Source organism: Plecotus auritus (assembly GCF_963455305.1).
Source record: "Plecotus auritus genome assembly, chromosome: 3".
NCBI classification, from domain to species: domain Eukaryota; kingdom Metazoa; phylum Chordata; class Mammalia; order Chiroptera; family Vespertilionidae; genus Plecotus; species Plecotus auritus.
In genome coordinates this window covers 59,768,880-59,791,117 of record NC_137772.1, presented here as the reverse complement: position 1 = coordinate 59,791,117, position 22,238 = coordinate 59,768,880, and the positions used below count along the sequence as shown (strand labels likewise).

At 41.6% G+C, this 22,238-nt stretch overlaps 1 pseudogene across 1 annotated transcript in view; it reads right to left on the bottom strand.

Annotated features, from left to right (window-relative positions):
• Positions 1-21,513, bottom strand: part of LOC308244052 (ras-related C3 botulinum toxin substrate 1-like) — a 58,570-nt pseudogene extending 37,057 nt beyond the window's left edge. Inside the window, exon 1 of the transcript in view lies at positions 21,475-21,513. The product of the transcript in view is annotated as a ras-related C3 botulinum toxin substrate 1-like (transcript). The remainder of the gene's footprint in view (positions 1-21,474) is intronic.
• Between the last annotated feature and the right edge of the window lie 725 nt (positions 21,514-22,238).

Here is a 22,238-nt window from a genome sequence, read left to right as displayed (position 1 = left end):
AATCTATTTATTTATCCTCAATTAACCTTAGGATATAATGGTAACTGTTGTGATAGATTTGTATTCTTTCAGAGACACAGGTAGTTAGCTATCTCTCCTTCTTAGAATCAAGAGCTCACATACTCACATATTAACCAATAAGTATCCTATATAATAAAAGCTAATATGCTAAGTGTCTGGTCATCCAGTCAGCCGTTCAACCAATCAAAGTGTAATCTTATATAATAAAAGGCTAATATGCAAATCAACCAAAAAGTGGAACAACCGGTCGCTATGATGCACACTGACTATGAGGGGGCTGATACTCAATGCAGGAGCTGCCCCCTGGTGGTCAGTGCACTCCCACAGAGGGAGCACTACTCAGCCAGAAGCTGTGCTCATGGCTGGCGAGTGCAACAGCGGTGACAGGAGCCTCTCCCACCTCTGCAGAAGTGCTAAGGCTGTCTGACTGCCAGCTATCCCCCGAGGGCTCCCAGACTGTGAGAGGACACAAGCTGGGCTGAGGGCCCCCCCCCCCACAAGTGCATGAATTTCGTGTACCTGGCCTCTAGTATGCTAATGATATGCTAAGGCCACTCAACCGCTCGCTATGATGTGCACTGACCACCAGGGGGCAGACACTCCAACCAGTAGGTTACCTTGCTGCTGGGGTCCAACTGATCAGGTCTGAGTAAGACGGGCCAGACACAACCCTGGAGCCTTCTTGCAGTCCCTCCCTGGCCCTGATCATGCACCAGTGGGGTCCCTTGGCCTGGCCTGCACCCTCTCGGCAATCTGGGACCCCTTGGGGGATGTTGGAGAGCTGGTTTCAACCCTATCCTGCAGGGGAGGCTGAGGGACCCCACTGGTGCACGAGTTCGTACACTGGGCCTCTAGTTGAGTATATTAACAGAGAATGACTTAATAAAATGTTCTTGAATAATACAATGGAAGCTTTCATTTAGATAAAAAACAAAAAGAAAAAAAATTCTGAGCAGGGAATATAATGTTTGGAGAGTGCCTTTTTAAAATATGCCTTTTGTTAAATTATATTATACTAGTGGCCCCATGCACGGATTCATGCACATTGAAAGGAAAATAATTAGAAGAAATATTTTAATATTGCTATTTGCCCTTTCTCCCTCAGCACCTGGGAGCCGGGCAGTGGCCCCGCCTCCTGCCCCTGCCACTGGTCACCATCTCCAGGGTGATCGGCCGGGTGATCAGGCCCCCACATGCACCTGCCTTGGCCTGGTGCTGCCCGCTCACCTGCTCCACCATCCCGCTGTGGTCTCGCTCTCATCAGGGCCAATCAGGCCAGCAGAGTCTCCACTGCCGCCCACTGCCAGTGCTGCATCTCCAACGTCTGCCATCTTCTGAGCCGCCTCCTGGTGGTCAGTGCATAGCGAGTGGTCGAACTCCCGGTCTCCTGGTCGAACTCTCAGTTGAATGACCGCCTAAGGGGACAATTTGCATATTAGGCTTTTATTATATAGGATTTTTGTGGTTAGTTTTTCCATTCAACAGGAATGTGAGTGGCTTGATGTTGCAGTTTTTTCATGAATGTGCATCTGCAGCACATTTAAATACAGGATCAAAATAGAAACACTAGTTCATAGTAGCATTATTCACAACAGCCAAAAGGTGGATGCAACCCAAGTATCAATTGATAAACAAAGTGTGGTATATACATATAATGAAATACTAAGCAGCCTTAAGAAGGAAGAAAATTCTGACACATGTACAACATAAACACTGAGGACATTATGCTAAATAAAGTAAGTCACAAGATAAAACCTGTGTGATTCTACTTATATATGTAGTACCTAGAGTAGTCAAATTAATGGAGATAGGAAGTAGAATGGTGGTTGTCAGGGGCTGGGGGGAGGGAGGATGGGGAGTTGTTGCTTAATGGGTATAGAAATAGTTCTATTTTTTCAAGATGAAAAGAATTCTATAGATTGGCTATATATCAGTGTGGATGTACTTAATGCTAACCTGTACATTTAAAACTGGTTAAAATGGCAAATTTTATGTTATGCATATTTTTAAAAAACCATAGTTTTTAAAAAGACTATAATTTTAAAAGGTTTTACTGTATTCTCATTTCCCCCCTCTACTTTATGACCTCATATGGTCCACTGTATAATCTTCTATATATATAAAAGCTTAATCAACCGTTCGACCATTTGACTGGTAGCTATGATGCACATTGACCACCAGGGAGCAGATGCTCAATGCACAGGCATGGAAACATGGAACAGACTGATAAATCTCAGATGAGAGAGGGTAGGGGGTAGGGGAGGTAGAGATTAACCAAAGATCTTACATGCAAATTAGAGGCCCAGCGCATGGATTCGTGCACTGGTGGAGTCCCCCGGCCTGGCCTGCAGGGATCGGGCTGAAAGTGGCTCTCCAACATCCCCCAAGGGGTCCTGGATTGCAAGAGGGCTCAGGCCAGGCTGAGGGACCCCACCAGTGCACAAATCTGTGCACCAGACCTCTAGTCCTATCTAATAAAAGAGTAATATGCAAATTAACCATCACTCTGCCACGCCCACAAGCCAATCAGGAGCGAGTATGCAAATTAACCCAACCAAGATGGCTGCAGCCACAGAGAGAGCAGGAGGGAGGCTTGGGTTTCCCTGGCGATGGAGGAAGCCAAGCTTTCCGCACACCCTGGCCGGCCCAGGCCTCCACTCCAGGCTACAAAGTTTCAATTATAGAAGATAAATAAATCCCAACAAAAATGGTGGCAGCCACGGAGCTGGAGAGAGCAGAAGGCTAGGGTTGTCCCCGGTGTTAGAGGAAGCCAAGCTTCTGCAGCCCTGGCCTGCTTTGGCCTCCGCTTAAGGCTACAAAGTTTCAATTATAGAAGATAAATAAATCCCAACAGAAATGGCTGCCGCCACGAAGCGAGCAGAAGGCTTGGCTCAGCTCCAGGCTGCAAAGTTTCAATTGTAGAAGATAAATAAATCCCAGATCCCAGGGCCTCCGCTTGGGTTGCCGGGGGGCGTGGCTGGCCTGCAAACCACCACAGGCCCCTTGCCCAGGCCTCCGCACACCCCAAGGGAACCCCCACCCTGATCCGGGACACCCTTCAGGGCAAACAAGCCGGCCCCCACCCATGCACCAGGCCTCTATCCTACCTAATAAAAGAGTAATATGCAGATTGACCATCACTCCAACAAACAAGATGGTACCCCCATGTGGTCAAAGATCCTGTCCCCATGTGGACACAAGATGGCTGTACAAGGCGGCCAGCAGGGGAGGGCAGTTGGGAGGGACCAGGCCTGCAAGGAGGGGCAGTTGGGGGCAATCAAGCCTACAGGGGAGGGCAGTTAGGGGTGAGCAGGCCTGCAGAGGAGGGAAGTTGGGGGCAAACAGGCTGGCAGGGGAACAGTTAGACATCAATCAGGCTGGCAGGGGAGTGGTTAGGGGGTGATCAGGCTGGCAGGCAGAAGCGGTTACGGGCAATCAGGAAGGCAGGCAGGCGAGCAGTTGGGAGCCAGCAGTCCTGCATTGTGAGAGGGCAGTCAGACATCCCTCAAGGGGTCCCAGATTGGAGAGGGTGCAGGCTGGGCTGAGGGACACTCCCCCCCCCCCCACGTGCACGAATTTCGTGCACTGGGCCTCTAGTTTAACTATAATAACCTTGGTATTAGGACATCAAGAATGTAATTTGAACAATTAGAAATGTTCTCTCTCCAAATGACCCTCATTGTCTGTCATCAAGATTGTGTGAACAGAATATAGATACAGAGACAGAGAAGCATTGAACAGACTGCCAAATTTCAGTGGGAAGGCAGTGGAGGGTGTATGTGTGGGGGTAAGAGTTCAACTAAAGGACTTGTATGCATGCATATAAGCATAAGCAATGGACACAGACATTAGGGGGTTGAGGGCATGTGCTGGAGGGTGGGGGTGGCTAGGGAAAGGTCAATGGGAGGAAAAGGAGACATATGTAATACTATATGTAGTACTTTAAAAAGTAAAGAATTAGAAAAACTACTAAAGAAAAAGATTGTGTGAACAGGTCATGGAAAGGTTAGAAGAGGCTGCTGGAACTTACACAACTTACACATTTGTTGAAATATATAATGTGTATATTAATTTTCTCTGATCTTAGCCATGGTAGAGTACAAACCTCATGAATTCTTTTACTATCTTCGCTTCAGTGTGTTTCATCATCAGTTTTCATTTCTGTCAGTCAAAGTCACATGGCACTTCCGGTTTTATCCCCATTTGACAAGGTTAAGCTAGTTAATGATCTGCAGTTTCTGTTCAACTTTATTTTCCATAGATTTCTCCTGATAACCACAGCATGAACTCTAGAGTGTGTGTTAAGAACTGAAAAGAAGGTAAAAGGTCTTTATTAGTGTTTTTTATTCCCATATTCCATAGTTTTCTGGGGGGCAAAAATGTGTCAGGGTCCTCTATGAAAACAATGTAGTTGGGCAAAAGAAAAATGCTTTTATCCTTACATTAAACAAAACTCAAAAATCTTACTGATGACATCTGCCTTTTATGCTCTTTCAAAATCAATCTATCCACTTTTTAGAATATACAGTAATTAAGTGTTCTGTTGCTCTTTGCTCTGACATATTTTGAGCTGATATGGAAAACTGCTATATTAATTTGATATTTTAGGAGTATTTGCATTCAGTATCATGTGTTAAAATGAGGAGCGATAATGCTTGATTTTACTCTGAATTATTTTGTGTTGGGTAACTGTAAATATGTCCAGTGGATATTTTTATTAAGCTCAGATTATAAGAGAAGTAATTGCAAATCTCTGTACTAATAATAGCTCTTTTCCTACTGCATGGAGGGTGAATGGTAGTTAAATATCCTTTCAGAACATTGTAAATCAAATCATCTGTCCACCTCAGTTTATACATTATTTTTTTAGTATTTGGAGATATACTAACAGACCACAGAGACCTTTATTTGGCTATTTCTTTTAATAAATAGAGGAGATTATGAGTTGTTTCTGTAAACTAAAGGCCAAAGCTTTCTTTTTAAAATAAATATATTTTTATTGATTTCAGAGAGGAAAGGAGAGGGGCAGAAAGAGAGAAACATCAATGATGAGAGAGAATCATTGATTGGCTGCCTCCTGCCTGTCCCCCACTGGGGATCGAGCCCACAACTTGAGCATGTGCCCTAACCGGGAATCGAACCATGACCTCCTGATTCCTAGATCAACGCTCAACCACTGAGCCATGCCAGTTGGGCAAGTCCAAAGCTTTCAAATGGTTTGTAGGACATCATCTTATACTGAGTTAAGAGATTCTGAAGCAAGCAACTTTCCGGAGCTCATATTTGGCTATAGTTATTAGGATAAAGACATATCACCTGCATATCATAAGTGGTCCGTTCTGGTCATGAAATAAGATGTCTCCTCCTGCCAAAGTTCAGGGATGGAGTGAAGAGAGAGATATAACTGACATGGAGGAGATGGAGGGGAGGAAGTGAAAACTGTGCATGGGACTGTGAAGAAAAGTCCTTCCCCACAAGTTCACAGATTAGGGAAGAGACTTGAGTCCAGTCCTAGGGAAGAGTCAAATATGGAAATTCTTATCTGTGAGGGGAGGTGATGGTGCATCCTTGATTATTATTTTTTTCAATAATGGCAATGCCTTGTATCAAAAGGCAATCAGGTTATGGAATTTGGGTTTTGTATCAAAAAAAGGGCCACCAGAAACTTGAGCCCACAGGAACACAGACTTCATTCCAGGGGAAACAGCTGGAATTAAGAGCTATGGGCTTGCCTCCAAAGTGAACTTTGAGAATGAAGATTCAGATACCTGAAGAAAATGTTTTCATAGCCCATTTACAAATGTACCAGGATGTCCAATGCTCACTGACCTAGGAGCGAGGTTGCAGGTAGAAACTCATTACCGGCAGCTGAAATAGGGTTAAAAAAGGTAAAGACTTTCATGCATGTGAGGTAAAATTGAGGAAAGGTATGTGCCTGATTTTTTGTCTACCCTAGTCCTTTTCCCATTATCTTTAGGTGATTTGACTCCTGAGGTATAACTTTACCTGAATTCCAAGGTTCTTTTTGACTTTCAGAAGAGGTCCCTCAGACAAGGTTTCTTGATTCAGCACTAAGTCATTCTTGCCGATTGGGTGGAATTGATCTCTTAGTTCTGATAACTGAGCTTCACTATCTTAGCAATGTTCTAGAATCCTATTGTCCTATATTTTGAGCCCCATATTTATCTAACAATTATTCATTGAGCACCTACTATCTACGAGGTATAGGGAATAATAAAAATCTCTCCTGCCCCATGATCTCTAACTCAAGGCAGAGTTATCTCATTAACATTTTAAGATGCTAGAACTTAAGTAAAGAGAGTTTACATGAGCCCATGTTTGCAGAGCTAGTAAGGGGCAAATTATGCATTTGACCCAAGTCTGCCTGGCATCAGAGCCTAAAACTGCTTCTTAATGACCTCTTTAAGTGTTTAGTGTACTTTTTATTTATTGCCATCTGCCTTAGCATTTTATATTGGTAAGTTAAATATCTGTTTATAGTAGCATAGGCTGAAGGGGGCAGAGCCAGCACAAAGTGAAGAGAGGACTTTGGATTTTTAAGTTACTGTCAGTAGGAATAAGCTTAGAAATCTATTCTTCTGTGACCTTGGGCTATTTCTTATAGGATGACTCAGAGGACAGAACTAAATACAGAGTCAGGAATTACAGAGAATTATTCATACGGAATGGGACTAGACTAGACTATAATCAAGAAAGCCCTGGGCAGTAGGACTATCAGGTTGGCAGATATAATGAGAAAGGAAGAATATACAGTATGCTAAAATTTATATATAATTGTATCAGATGATATAATTATATATAAAATCCAAAATAACTTATCAATAATTATTGAGTTTCAAAAATTATGCTAAACTCCTCAAGGCCTTCAGGTAAAACATCCAAATAACTTTCAAAGGCAAAACAATTAGATTGGCATCTAATTTATAAAGCAAAGGCAATAAGTGAGCACATTAAAAAAAATAGTGAAAGCGACGGATTTTTTATTCAATCAAGTGTCAATTATTAAGGTACTATAGGCCCGATGCACAAAATTCGTGGGCTTCTCCACCTCCCTTGCTCCTGCGGGGTGATTGGGGCAGCAGCCACCGCTCACACCCACTGACAGTGCTGGCCCCACTCGCGCCACTGCTGGTGCTGGCCCCAATCACTCTGTGCTGTCAGCAGGTGCGAACGGGGCTGGTGCTGTCAGTGCATGGAAGCGGTGGCAGTGGGAGCAGGCTGCCAGCAGACAGGGGACCGGGGCCACGGTGGGAGGGGCTGGGCTGGGGCTCAGAGGATGGGCCAAGACCCACCCCTGTGCCTACCGCAGCCTCGCGGCCCACAGTTCCTTTCAGGCCCCTAGTATTATTATAGATTAGAGAACAGTTCTCAGCATAGGAAAACTTAAGGGATTCTGTACTTATCACCTATTTTTAAAGAGTCTACTAGAGAATGAACTTTATCCAACCAGGTGGTAACTGGGAAAATTTCAGCAAAAGAACTGATGATGAACACTTACAAATATATAAAGCTGTATCTAAGACTCTATAAAATGAATTTGCAAATGCCACATGACAAAATAGAAATAATGCAATAAAAATTGGGAGGAGAAGAAAATAGAAAAAGCTATTGTTGTATAAATGGGGCATTAAAGGATCCTGGGGGGGCACCTCCTGATAAACTAGAGAGTACAAAGTTATATGAGAAAACAGGATACTAAAATCATTAAAAAAGGTAAATGTATAAAGGTAATCACTAGAAAAAAAAGATAGAACTGGGTAGATGGGGCAAATGGGTAGCTACGGAAAAAATGGGAATGGGATAGTATGGATGAGGAAGAATTACACTCTTTTCTGGGTGTATATTTTAAACAGCTTTGACTCATATAAACACAGTCATGTTTCATATACTCAGAAAATATAAAGTCAACCAGGATGTAGAGATCCAAAAATTGAATATAAACAGTAACAAATAAACTTAACTGTATTACAAGTAAATAACATAATTTCACTGAAGGGAGTGGGGAAGATAAAAACTAATTCGAGTAACTTGGGGAAAGTGTAATTTGACTGTGTTGTGTGGCTAAAAACAAAACAAAAAAGAAAAAATACTGTCCTGTCAACAAAAATTATACTCAAGTTAGTAAGCCTATTTCGTATGGGAGGTGTGGGTCAACAATTCTGTAATCACTTTGTGAGTATACTAAGATTGAGGGAATAAGTGAATGAATTGTAGATATTGAGAGGTTTATTTCTATCAGAGAAATATAAGGAAAAGAGGAAGACTAAAATGAATCTTGTATTGATTTGGAATCAGAGGTATCAGTTGGAACTCAAGGTATTTGAGATATAAGTACACATACACATTAAATAGGTATAGATATGTGTGTGTGTGTATAAGTGTGAGTTAGTATATACATATGTTCATAGTTCTGCCTGCTGAGAGGCCTAAGAACAATGGCACTCCAGTAGCAATAAGCAAACCTAGCATCCAGATGTAGGTTTCTAAATATGATTCCCCAATAAGGGGAACTAGGAATTCCAAGAGAAATGGTAAATTATAGGATTGGAACAGGAAATATTCAAGGTAAGCCTGGATTATCTTGGGGTACCTGGAAAAAATGAAAGTGATGAAAAAAAAAAAAGAATTGGGGAATGTCAAAAGGACACAAAATCAAAGTAAAGAAGCTCCAATAGCCAAAACTGGATAAATTTTAGAAACAAAGTCTATATATATAAAAGCCAGCCAACCTTACACACACAAGTTTGACAACATGTATGAATAGATTCATATCTCAAAAACCACACAAACTACCATAACTTACCCAACAATCTATATACTAGTATATAAAAGCCTAAGTGACTGGCCGACCAGCTGGCTGGCCGGTAGATATGATACACACTGACCACCTGGGGGCAGATGCTCTACTCAGGTGTGGGAACCATAGGCATGGAAACATGGAACAGACTGATGAATCTTCAGAGGGAAGGGGGAGGGTGAGAGGGCAGGAAGAGATTAACCGAAGATCTTATGTTCACACTAGAGGCCCAGTGCAAGAAATTTGTGCACTTGGGGGAGGGTGTCCCTCAGCCCAGCCTGTGCCCTCTCGCAGTCTGGGATCCCTTGGGGGAAGTCAGACATCCCTCTCACAGTACAGGGCCCTTGCAGTCTGGGACCCCTCGCTCCTTACCGCCTGCCTGCAATGGAGGCGGGAGAGGCTCCTACCACCACCGCTGAGCTCACCAACCATGAGCCCAGCTTCTGGCTGAACGGCACTCCCCCTGTGGGAGCGCACTGACCACCAGAGGGCAGCTCCTGAGTTGAGCATCTGCCCTCTGGTGGTCAGTGCATGTCATAGTGACTGATTGTTCTGTCGTTCGGTCGATTTGCATATTAGGGTTTTATTATATAGGATCAGTCCTGATCAGGCCAGGCCCAGGGACCACACCAGCGCACGAATATTTAATAATAGCATTGGATTATAGTTCATAGATTAAACTAGATATTCATGAGTCCATACTGATGTAAACAAATTATAAATGAGAATAGGGGATAGCCCCTTTTTTATGAGAGAATTCAAATTGACATGTAGAAGGAATGATAGAAATATAAACACCACATTAGGCAACCACCTCAGCAAAAATTGTCGCAAACAAAATGCTAAAATCAATGGGCAAAGTCTGGAGAGAAATAGAACATTAACACAGTCCAAAATATTTCTACTAAGGTATTTATCAATTTCAGAGGGAAAAGTAACATTACAGTAAAATATATACAAATTTACTCTATAGTAAATTAGGTAGAAGACTTGAATAGACTTTCACAGAAAAGGATATATGACTGGCTCATAAACATATAAAGAGATGTTTAATTCCATTAGTAATAACTCAAATGGAGTATAAAACTCAAATGAAATAACATCTAATGCTTACCAGACTGGCAAAAGTGAAAAGTTAGGTACCACTAAGTATTGGAAAAGATACAGATCAATGGAAACGTCTTGTACTGTTCACTGGTGCAGCCTTTGCAAAAACAGTTTAGCTTGACCCAGTAAAGGTAAAATTCATGTTTAGGACTCCTGGAAGAATCCGTGAATATGACCATCCTGGGACATGTACATAAATGCTCATGAGTGCATAGTTCTGAAAAGTCAAGAACCAGAAAAAAACAACAACACAAATGTTCACCAACTATAGAAATTATAAAGTTTGATGTATTTATATCATGCTATGTAGCTGTGCACATAAATAAGTGAAAGCTACAAGTGTCAACATAGATCTTAAACCTTACATATTGAGTGAAAGAATCTTTAAAAATTGAGTGAAGCCCTAACCAGTTTGGCTCAGTGGATAGAGCGTCGGCCTGCGGGCTGCAAGATGCCAGGTTCGATTCCGGTCAAGGGCATGTACCTTGGTTGCGGGCATATCCCCAGTGGGGGGTGTGCAGGAGGCAGCTGATCGAAGTTTCTCTCTCATTGATGTTTCTAACTCTCTATCCCTCTCCCTTCCTCTCTGTAAAAAATCAATAAAATATTAAAAAATAAATAAATAAAAATTGAGTGAAAGAAGCAAATCATGTAAGCATGCGTACTGCGTGATTTTATTTATGTAAAGCTAAAGAAAAAGGCAAAACCAAGCAATAAGTTGTTTTGTGATCCACACATCTGAAGTAAATCTATTTAAAAAAGAATTATTAATAAATTCAGGATGGTGATTACCTTGGAGAGAAAGAAGAGCTGACCAGGTAGGGGCACCCAGGGGTCCTCTTAATATACTGGTATCATCTATTTGTCTATATACATTTTAGGTAAAATGTATATAAAGTATTTTATATACTATTTGGTTTGTATGAGAGGATAAAAACATTTTTCAAGAAAGAAAAATATTGCTTGGAAATATTTATTCATCAAAAGCCTCTCTTCTTAAAGTATGTTCTTTGTAGCTTAGAGATAAATACATATAGTCTCTCCCTGGTTTGTTACTTAAAATGACCCAGGATATTTTTTTCAAAAAACATCTCACTGTGTAAGAATGGGGTCATGAGTTTGAAGGCTGTTTCTCTGATCAAGAAAAAAAGTGAAGATAATAGCTTGGCTTATTTTCACCATTCGACACTTAAGTTACTAAAGAACGTTAGTCCACACTCGGCCATCTGCCATGCAGTGTGCAGCCAAGGGCAGGGAAAGTAACTCGTGTGAATTCAGAGACTTATATCTCTGACATTCTGGCCCAGAAAAGAGGAACAGAAATATAGTACTATCCATTGAGACAACATTTTCCCACAGCCTGTCTCAAATTTCATAGTCCTTGTTAAGTAAGTTGATAATATCAGTCCTATTCCCTGTGGGCAAATGTTAATGTCATTCAAATAGAATCTCAGGAGGTGATTTGATGGACCAAAAAACTTAATGAAGCTATTGAGTCATCAAGATTGGAGGTTGTATCAAAAATGAAAAATTCTTTGCCCTACCATTTTGCAAATTATTTAACGATGTGCTTGAAGGGGAGAAGGTAAAGAGGATCTGCTTTTAAATTTTTGTTTTACTATAGGCAGGTGCAATCCCCTTTTAGAATATCTATTTTACTTTCTCTTTTCTCTTTCTTCTGTTCCTCAGGTTTTTAATTTACTTGATTTTTAGTCTTTGCTTTAGTCTTTCTATTTAAAAATATCTCTTAATATTCTTAGTTATAGATCCATTGGGTAGGGACAGAGTAAAGATTAAAGATTACCAGGTGTACCGGTTAATAATGGCAGATTTTGTAATTAAAGAAAACACGGTAATTTCAAGAGAAACATCAAAAATGCTTCATTCAAAGTAATGCCCATTGCTAGCTACACATTTCCCCCATCTTTCAGGTAATTTGTGGGTACCGTCCCAATAGAACTTTTCTTGTTTTGAGGCAAACCATTCAGAGACCCAATTTTCCACTTCTTCGTACGTTTTGAAGTGCTGTTCAGAAAGTGTGTGTGCCATAGATCAGAACAAGTGGTAATCTGAAGGAGCAAAATCTGGTGAATAGAGCAGGTGGGTTAATACTTCCCAGGCAAGATCTTTTAACATGTCTTTAACTGGTTTTGAAGTGTGTGATGGTGCATTAATATGAAGCAAAATTACTTTGCCGTGTCTTCTGGCACATCCTGGTCCTTTCATGATCAAAGCTTGGTTCAAATTGATTATTTGTTGTCGGTAATGATCAGTATTAATGGTTTCACCTGGTTTTAGAAGCTCATAATACACCACACCTTCCTGATCCCACCAAACGCAGAGCATTGTCTTCTTTCCGAAGCTATTTGGCCTTGCAGTCGATGTTGATGGTTGACCTGGATCAACCCATGATTTTGTGCATTTGGGATTCTCAAAATAAATCCACTTTTCATTACCAGTCACAATTAGATGCAAAAAAGACTTTCTTTCGTGTCATTGAAGCAACATTTTACTGATGACTTTTCGGTTTTCCATTTGTCTTTCCTTCAGTTGATGTAGCACCCATTTTCCTTCCTTTAAAATCTTTCCCATTGCTTGTAAATGATCGTAAAATGTTTGCTGAGTAACATTTAATCTTTCTGCAAGTTTTTTTTAATAAATCTTTATTCAGATTATTACAATTTTTTCTTTTTCCCCCCATAGCTCCCCTCCACCCGGTTCCCACCCCACCTTCTGCCCTTACCTCTCCCGCACTGTCCTCATCCACAGGTGTATGATTTTAGTCCAGTCTCTTCCTGAACCCCCTCCCCCCCCCATTCCCCTTTCCCCCTGAGAATTATCAGTCCACTCCCTTTCTATGCCCCTGATTCTATTATATTCACCAGATTATTCTGTTCCTCAGGTTTTTAATTCACTTGATTTTTAGGTTCACTTGTTGATAGATATGTATTTGTTGTTCATAATTTTTATCTTTACTTTTTTCTTATTCCTCTTCTTTAAGAATACCTTTCAGCATTTCATATAATACTGGTTTGGTGGTGATGAACTCCTTTAGCTTTTTCTTATCTGTGAAGCTCTTTATCTGACCTTCAATTCTGAATGATAGCTTTGCTGGGTAGAGTAATCTTGGTTGTAGGTTCTTGCTATTCATCACTTTGAAAATTTCTTGCCACTCCCGTCTGGCCTGCATAGTTTCTGTTGAGAAATCAGCTGACAATCGTATGGGTGCTCTCCTGCAGGTAATTAACTGTTTTCTCTTGCTGCTTTTAATATTCTCTCTTTGTCTTTTGCTCTTGGCATTTTAATTATGATGTGTCTTGGTGTGGTCCTCTTTGGATTCCTTTTGTTTGGGGTTCTGTGTGCTTCCTGGACTTGTAAGTCTATTTCTTTCACCAGGTGGGGGAAGTTTTCAGTCATTATTTCTTCCAATAGGTTTTCAGTATCTTGCTCTCTCTCTTCTTCTGGCACCCCCATAATTCTGATGTTGGTACACTTGAAGTTGTCCCAGAGGCTTCTTACACTACAACTTTTTGGATTTTTTTTTTCTTTTTGCTTTTCCGGTTGAGTGTTTTTTGCTTCTTTGTATTTCAATTCTTTGACTTGATTCTTGTGTTCCTCTAGTCTGTTGTTGGGTCTCTGTATAATATTTTTTATTTCAGTCAGTGTATGTTTAATTTCTTGTTGGTCCTTTTTCATATCTTCGAGAGTCTCATTATATTTATCGGCCTTTTCTAGGATATTCTTGAAAAGCCTTATAACCGTGGTTTTGAATTCTATATTCAGTCATTTGTTTTCCTCCATTTCTTTGGTTTGTGATCTGTTTCTTTGATGCTGCATTTTCACTGCTTCCCTGAGTTGGTAGGGTAGATTTGTGTGCTAGGTTTCCTATATGGCCCAGTGGGTCGGCCTCCCCAGTTAACCTGAGGTGGACACTCTTGGTGCACCCCTTTGTGGACTGTGTGTACAGCCTTGTTGTAGTTAAGTCTTGATTGTTGTTGGTATCACTGGGAGGAATTGACCTCCAGGCCAGTTGGCTGTAAGGATCAGCTGTGTCTATGCTGGGAGAAGTTCGGTGCTGGAGACAGCCTTATAGGATTAGACTTGCCAAATTGCAATAGCCTCTGTGCTCAGCTTGGATGGGGTGGAGTCTCAGGGGTGGAGCAGACAGTCTTGGCTTCCCGTCAGCCTTGCCCTTGCGCGCGCGTGCCTTCAGACCTCTGCCTTCCCTGGCTCCCGAGTCTCCACCCGAGAGTCCAGATTCCCCCCACAAGAGCGTGGGTCCGCAGGGGCTTGCCTGGAACTGGGGTTCAGTTCAGTCAGAACTGGGGTTCAGTGCAGTCAGGAGCTTCCGACTCCCTTCTACTAGGGAAAGCCTGTGGCAACCTCCGCAGCCTTTGTGCACACTGGCGCGCGCACCTCCAGACCCCTGCTTGCCGGGGCTCCCCCGGGTCTCCCCCGGGTCTCCGAGTCTCCGGGTGCCTTTCTCTCTACCTGACAGTCCAGGCTCCCCCTGTATGAGCCTGGGTCCATGGGGTTTCGCCCGGGACTGTGGTTCAGTGCAGTCAGAACTGGGGTTTAGTGCGGTCGGGGGCTTCCTTCCCCCTTCCGCCAGAGAAAGTCAGCCAGGCTCTCAGCCGCCCCTCCTCTCTGCGCGCACAAAGACCCTTTGCCGTACCTCCAATTCTCTGTGAGCTTTTCTCTTTCCTTCTAGCTGTAGAATTTTCACTCAGCCAGCTTTCCTGTGGTTCTGGATGGTGTCCATTCTGTCTTTTAGTTGTAGTTTTGAAATTGTTGTGTGAGGCAGCAGATTAGGTGCTTACCTATGCCGCCATCTTGGTTTCTCTCTGCAAGTTGTTTTTGAGTTTGACATGCATCTTCATCCAATAATGCTTGTAATTGTTGGTCTTCAAACTTTTTCAGTTGACCTGGACATTCTTTGTCTTTCACATCAAAATCATCACTTTTAAAGCATTTAAACCAGCATTTACAAGTATCTTGAGATGGAGCATATTCACCATAAGCTTCCTGAAGTATACGATAACTTTCAGCAGCACTTTTCTTCAAAATAAAGTAATGAATTAAAACTTCCTGCAAATGCTCTTCTTTTTGGTATGAAATTTGACATTTTTAAGCGTAAAAATATCTATGATGTTAACACCTTCAGCAAATTTGACATATGAAGTTTTGAAGCTTGCTGTCAATACAACAAAATAGCATACATATCAAATCGCATATATAGCAACATAAGTGTAACTCCATCTATTGAAAAAAATTTGCATTATTAACTGGTACACCTGGTAAGTAGGGTGATTATGGCCTTGTTTTTTCCTATTGCTTTAAATGCTGGTTAGTACAGGCTGGGTGTGAGAATAAATCTGTCTTCACTACCATGTGCATCAAGAGAGACACAGGGTAAGCAAAATATATCATCTAAATTGTGCCTCTTTGATGGAGAGCCTTTCTATCAAATATCCTTTATAAGTATTAAGGCAATATTAAGTGAGTGACAGTAAAGCATCCATCTTATATAAAAGCTGCTGTTTGAAATTTTAACCCTGCTATTTTGGCTTCTGTAAACGCTTGCTTGCTTAAATAATAAGGAAAATAAGACTACTCCCATTCCAGAGAGGCCGTGGACTATGCCCCAGACAGAGTTGTCAGTGCTGACACCAGGCCAGGCCTTGAGATATGGTCTCATGGCCCCTTCCCAGCACGTAGGCCTTCTTTCCCAGAAGGGTGCTCCTGGAGCTCAGCCTAGGACCTGGCTGGCATCTGGAGAGAGTGGATGGACACTTCTGGACCTGTCGACAGAATCAGTAAGGTAGGGGCCCTATCAGTCAGGCCCACTCCGAGTGAGTGGAAGGGGTAGCTTGATCACCTCCCCAGAAGTCAAGGACTTCCTCAGGCAATTAATGAGGAATCAGGTGGACTCTTTAAACTCTGAGTAAATATCTGGTAGAAGTCAAAAACTCAGACTGTCTGGTGTATAAATGTAAGTGTGAGAGTCTGTGTGAAAGACAGTGCAAACCCTGCTTTAGAGGGAAGTCAGAGAACTTTCAATTGCTTTGCCTTGATTTATAGTTTTGCTGTGTTAGTTTAAAATTTTGGAATTCTGGGGTTAATTTAAGATATAAAATTTGTGAAGGTTGCCAATCCAGAGAAGTTTAAACAAAGGCTTGTTAGGTTAAGATTAGTCATAATTAACTGCTTTGTAGGCTGCCTTTTTCAGCCCTGCTAGCAAACAGAGAATCATGTAGTCCTGGGAACTGCGACCTGCCTGCCTTTCCTGATAGATTTACAGTGGGTCTCTGGGGGAGGAAGAGAGACGAAAACTGCTCTGGAACAGGTGTGAGAAAGGGTAGAGGCGGTGGAATTCACTCTCAGCCTGCTGAGATAGAGAAGCCCTAGGCTGGGGGACAGGAGTATGGTTGGAGATATCAGAAGTGGTGAAGGAGGAGGAGGATTTGAGATTCTCTGGGGCCTTGGAGTAAAGAAGGAAAATCTGGGAGGGAGAGAGCAGCTGTTCCTTAAGTGTAAAAAGCCTGGTTATACAGGATCTCAGACCACTTGCCTTATTTCCCCTGCTAAGGACAGAGTAAATGGTTAATGCAGAAAAGGGAGGGCGTCAGCGGGGAGAGCAGGGAGAGATAGGTTTTTGTTGATTTTGCTGACTACAACCCGCTCTGCTGGCGTCCTTGGTTTCTTGCTTAACTGAACTACGCTGGACTCAAGGCTTTCTGCAAAACCAAGTGGATCTTCCTCTGCCCCATTTTCTTCTTTTTAACCCTTCCAATACACATAAAGAAAATCTCATTGTCTGAGCCTGGCAGGGTGGGGTTACTGGATACTTCTTGGGCGGTGGTGGAATATTCAGCAAAGGAACTTTAAGATATAATATCTTTAATGTTACAACTAGTTTAAGTTTTAAAAATCTCTGTCTCTCAAAAAGAAATATTTTTACCTACTCTTAGTTTTATCACAGAAGGTCTCTGTCATAAATGTTAATCTAAGAAATTCTATCTGTTTACTTTTTAGGAATCATTAAAGGATTGAGGTTTCAAAGAATAAGGAATACTGAGTAGAAGGTCTGAGGCATGGTTATGCATTTTTAAAGAACATAGAAAGAAGGTTTGAAGGCTAATTTGAAAGTGTAAAATTTATAAAGGTTGTGTATGTAATAAGAAGGAGAAGAGAACTGTTGAAAGGAAATCAAATAATACAGGCCAGTAAGCCAGGAAGAGTAAATAATTTACATTCTGCCTCCCTAAACAGAGGGTAAATAGTTATGCCAAAGTACTTAGGGAGGGACTGATAAAAGCTCCTTATACAATTCCTCTGAAATTTGGCAATACTTAATAAATAAATCATGGCAATACATTTCTTTGCATATATTTAATAAGACCAGTTTCCAATAGTAGTTTTATTAACCAGAAACTTTGACTGGAGTATCATGTTTTGAAGAGCCCTGCCTGAACTCTGAAGACTTGAAGCCAATAAGAGTGCCATGGAGAAAGTCTGGTATCCTACTTGGTAGCCCTGAAAATAGCTGGTGCTGGAGCATCAGGCCCATGGCCTACCATCACTGGCAGTTGGTCAGAATACAAGGGGAGCAATAAGGGTGCCTCTGCGTCCCTGCGGGACCCCCACTCTAAGCCACAATGAGTAGAAGGGCTGTTGAGATAAGCCTTGAGGCCTAGGGCATGGGCCCGGGTAGAGCCACTACAGGTGAGGACTTCACCTAACTCAGCAGATACTTCAGGCAGGCCTGACAGTAGCTGGATGGCCCGGCTTCCTGGCCCTATGGGGCACATTAAGATTCAATCATGAAATTCTGGCAAAGGTAGTCAGTTACCATTCTTATTATGTTTATGCAAACAATCAGGCCAAATTGAATACAATAGATAAGTTAGTCTTGATTTGGCTCTTTTGATAAACATGGGGGTAATTTTGAGGAGAAAAATTCTATTACAATAGAAGTTATTAAAACTGAAAGGTTTTCTTTCCCTTCCACCAGACCATTTGTTACAGTTTGTCTCCGCCAGGTCACAAGCCCACCTCCTTCTGTGCTCAGGCCTCATTGTCCCTCTGACAGACAGCAAGGATCTCTTGGCTCTGAGAGAAACCTCTGACCCACCTCAGCAAGATGTAGCTAGAAGAGCCCACCGACGTCCATTTTCCCTAAAAGAATTCAGAGCCAAGATCCTTGAGGTAATATATTAGGCAGTTAGACAGATATGAGCAGAACAAGGACGATGGGCCAACTAGCACTACCAGATGTAATTAAGTCTTTCCATCTCTACCTATGTGAGACAAGGGGACTCCCCAGAAGCAAGAGGGAAGGAGGCTGCAGATAAAGCAGCCTGGGAGGCTGCCCTAAAACCAGTGGGGCCCCTACAGATTCTAGTGACTCTTCCAAACCCTGACTTATCCACCTCACCAGCTTACATGGAAACCCAATCTAGAAAAGCTGAAATCCATAACCAATCTTTACTCAAGTTCTTACAGGCTTCACAGTCCACCCAGAAAGCAGTCCAGAAGCATGTCCAAGGTACTCTGCCTATACCAACTTCTGATCCGGTCCATCCTTCCACCCCAGTGACTCTATTTGGATAACGAAATTTGCCACACAAGGACTGACTCCTACCTGGAAAGGACCCCCCCCCCCCCCACAGCAGTCAAGGTCGATGGGATCCCAACGTGGTTTCATCACACCTGGCTTAAGACAGCCCAGGCAAAATAGAGAGTCCAGGACTCTTCAGACCCTCTAAAGATTAGTCCTGGACCTCATTCTGGGCCCTTATCTTTTAAACAGGCCCACTGACTTTATTCAGCAGAGAATTAATTCTATCAAGCTTATAGTCCTCATGGGTCAATATAACTCCCTCACCAACAATGACCGAAAAGAGTCAATGATTTGCCACATGTACATACAACCAGTGGGGAATGAAGCATCCATCTTATATAAAAGCTGCTGTTTGAAATTTTAACCCTGCTATTTTGGCTTCTGTAAATGCTTGCTTGCTTAAATAATAAGGAAAATAAGACTACTGCCATTCCAGAGAGGCCGTGGACTATGCCCCAGACAGAGTTGTCAGTGCTGACACCAGGCCAGGCCTTGAGATATGGTCTCATGGCCCCTTCCCAGCATGTAGGCCTTCTTTCCCAGAAAGCCTGGAAGTCTCATTCCAAATTTGGGAGACAAAAGAGCTTGGAAAAGTATAAATAGAAAAGGTTTCCTCCATGTGGGAGGGGGGGCAGAATTTGAAAGGCACATTTTTCTCTGGGCCTGTGCTTAATAAAATGTAACTCTCTTTCTCTAAGTGTGGCTTGGTTTTTTTCTGGTCTTCTGTAACAACAGAACCTGAGGAAGTAACAAAATGGTAATGTAATATAGTCCGTTTTGATGTATGAGGCTCCAATCCCACAAGCACAAACATGGCTGTGTTTCTTCTATTCATACCTGCCATGCATTTCTGAGCAGTACAAGTGACAAGTGTAGTGCCTAAACAAGCATTTAGGATTGTTTAGGCACTAAATTGAATGTGTTTGGGCTTAGGACCTTCTGTTTGGTCATGTAAGGAGATAAGAACGTCTGTTTTCTAAATTCTAAAACATCATGTTCTGTGTTTTGGAAATAAGTTTTTTTGTTTTGTTTCTGTTATAGGTGGTGAAATGAATAACTTTGCATGATTGGCAAAAAGCATAGTAAATGAAGTATCCATACTTATTTTTTGAAAGATTTCTACTCATGCTAAGTAAAAAATTCACAGTAATTCCACTTTTCTTCTCATTGAAAGATTGGTATAGATTGACATTTCCTAGGACTTTTTGACCTATAAAACAAGTTTCCATGTGAAACCTGATTAGTTCTCCAAAACCATATGCTAATCAGAAGACATGGAATTTCAGAGATTAAAAAAGAGTGATTATTGGAATGGGAAGACATCTCTGCAAAAATGCTTTCTATTATTGACTTGAAAGTTTTACCAATCAGGACATATTTCTAGATGACTACTGTTAAAATACAAATGACCTTGGGCAAGTAAGATAATAAGATAGGTGGGTGCATTAACAATCTAGCATGGATTTGTTTCTCTAAGGAGCCAAAGGGGAAAAAAAAAAGTGAATAAATGAACATTCTACAATGGGATAAAAGAGAATTAGTATAAATTACAGCGAGAGCCATCCAGCTTGCTGCTTTCTTTTTAGATCCTTTGTTATTCTTCTTGCAGGGTTTTCCATTTTAACATGGGAGCAAACTTTTAAATTAAAAGGATTAAGCTCTTATTGGGGGGATTTCAGGTTTCACCCAGTGGGTGACAGTTATCTGGGGAGACATTGAGACTTTTTCATGCCCCCAAACTCATGTGGTGAAGGAGGCAGCTGCTTGCTCCAGTTATGAGGGGGATTGATTACAAGCTTGAGACTCATTGTCTTCTGCAGCTTGTAAACTGGCTCTGACGGCAGTTTCTATAAAAGAGTTCAAAGCTGAAATAGGTAATTAGCCCCCTGAAGTAAATACTTTGAAGCGCAATACCCATTTTTGTATGTGCTCTGGTAAATGTGATAAAAGAGTCTGATTAAATTATTTTTCCCCCTAAGGAAGATTGTCACATGAAAACAAAGGGGAGGAAGGGCAAGAGCTTTGAAGAAGAAGAAGAAACTGAGACTGGCTCTCACACTTACTAGCTGCTTGTCTTTGATTTCATCTCAAAGCCTCTCTCTAAGCCTCAGTTTCCATTCCAATAAAATGGGAATAATAATATCTATTGTGTCAGGTTATCCTAACATTTATTAGAAAACACTTCATGAGATAATGCAGTGGTTGTAACAGATGGAATTCTAATACTACATTTAAAGAAGAATGAATAATATTGCCTTGCTTAGAATAGGCAAACAATGAATGCATTATTAGTTCATGTCAACCAGATCAATTGTTGAGCAACTTCAAGTAATTATTGATCAAAAATAGGTTAAAGAATTTATTTTCCATTGATGCTGTCTTCAACTAAAATACAGTGTTAAGAAGGAATAGATTCTTCTTCAAGGAAATTCTCAATCCTATCTGTATTATCTATAGTATATTTGATGCTTGCTACTTTTCAATAATGTCATAATATAGATAGCATTTTTATTTCCCGAATTTGGATTTTGTAATTATTTTTTTACAATAAAGTATGTCTATAAATCCATGCTACCTTAATTAAGAACCCTAGGGAATGTGCAAGAACACTGCATGTGAGGTTATTGACATGCCAACATTAAACCTAGTCATGTTAGCAAATATTTTTAATGATAAAGATCTCTTGTTTAATTACACTCATTGGTATATTGTAAGTTCTGATGTAAATGAAATTGAGGGATAAAATGGTATTCATAGGGGTTTTGTTCTATCAGAAATTTGGTTGCTTTGCTGAATTATGTTCTCCTCCCACCTGCCTTGCTCCCAATCCACCTCAGATCTATATTTAATTGCATTTCATTTCTAGGCTTCCTCAATACTTTTGAAATAAATTCTTAGCACTTACCTGGGTAAGTCCCAAAGCAAGTGTGTTCTGCCACGACATTGTGACACAATGAACATTTTCCTCCTGTAACAATGGGCTGCTAGAAACATGTGCTTTTTAAGTCAGATGGTGCTGCTGCCAAGCATGGACTTCCCTCCCTGAGCCCCTGCTGGTCCCCCCTGGGGCCAGGTATCCAGAACCCTGTGGGAAACTGAAATAAACTAATGGACAATGGCCAGACCATATATAAACTAGAACTCTGACACACAGCCTGTAGCAACCTGCCCAGGAAACCAATCATCTCCAGGAACCAGCCTAGAGCCAGCCTCCTACTATCTATAAGTCAGACTTGTAGGAGGTCAGACCACTATTTCTAACAACCAGCCCAGAACCCCCCGAAATGTAAGTTCCAAATGGCCAGGACTTGATTTGTAACTGACAGCTTTCCTAATTTTTGCCTCTGCTTCCAAATTAGGACCAACCAGAGAAAGCCAATATGTATCTGCACCCAATCACTTAGGATGCCCTGCTTCTAGTTAGCTCATATCCAACTCTCCAAGCCTCCAAACCTAGTACACCATAAGTTTTCCCACTCCTCTGCCTGCCTTTGAGTCTCTGCTAAAACATGAGTGACAGTGGCCAACTCCTTTGCTACAGTGAGTCTGAATAAATAGCCTTTGCCTTCTCATGTGGTTGGCCTTTGTTTATTTTCACACCTAGGTCCTGGCATGGGTCAGCATGGTTTGTTGAAGCTGCTGCATACATCAGTGCCATTCTGATCAAAT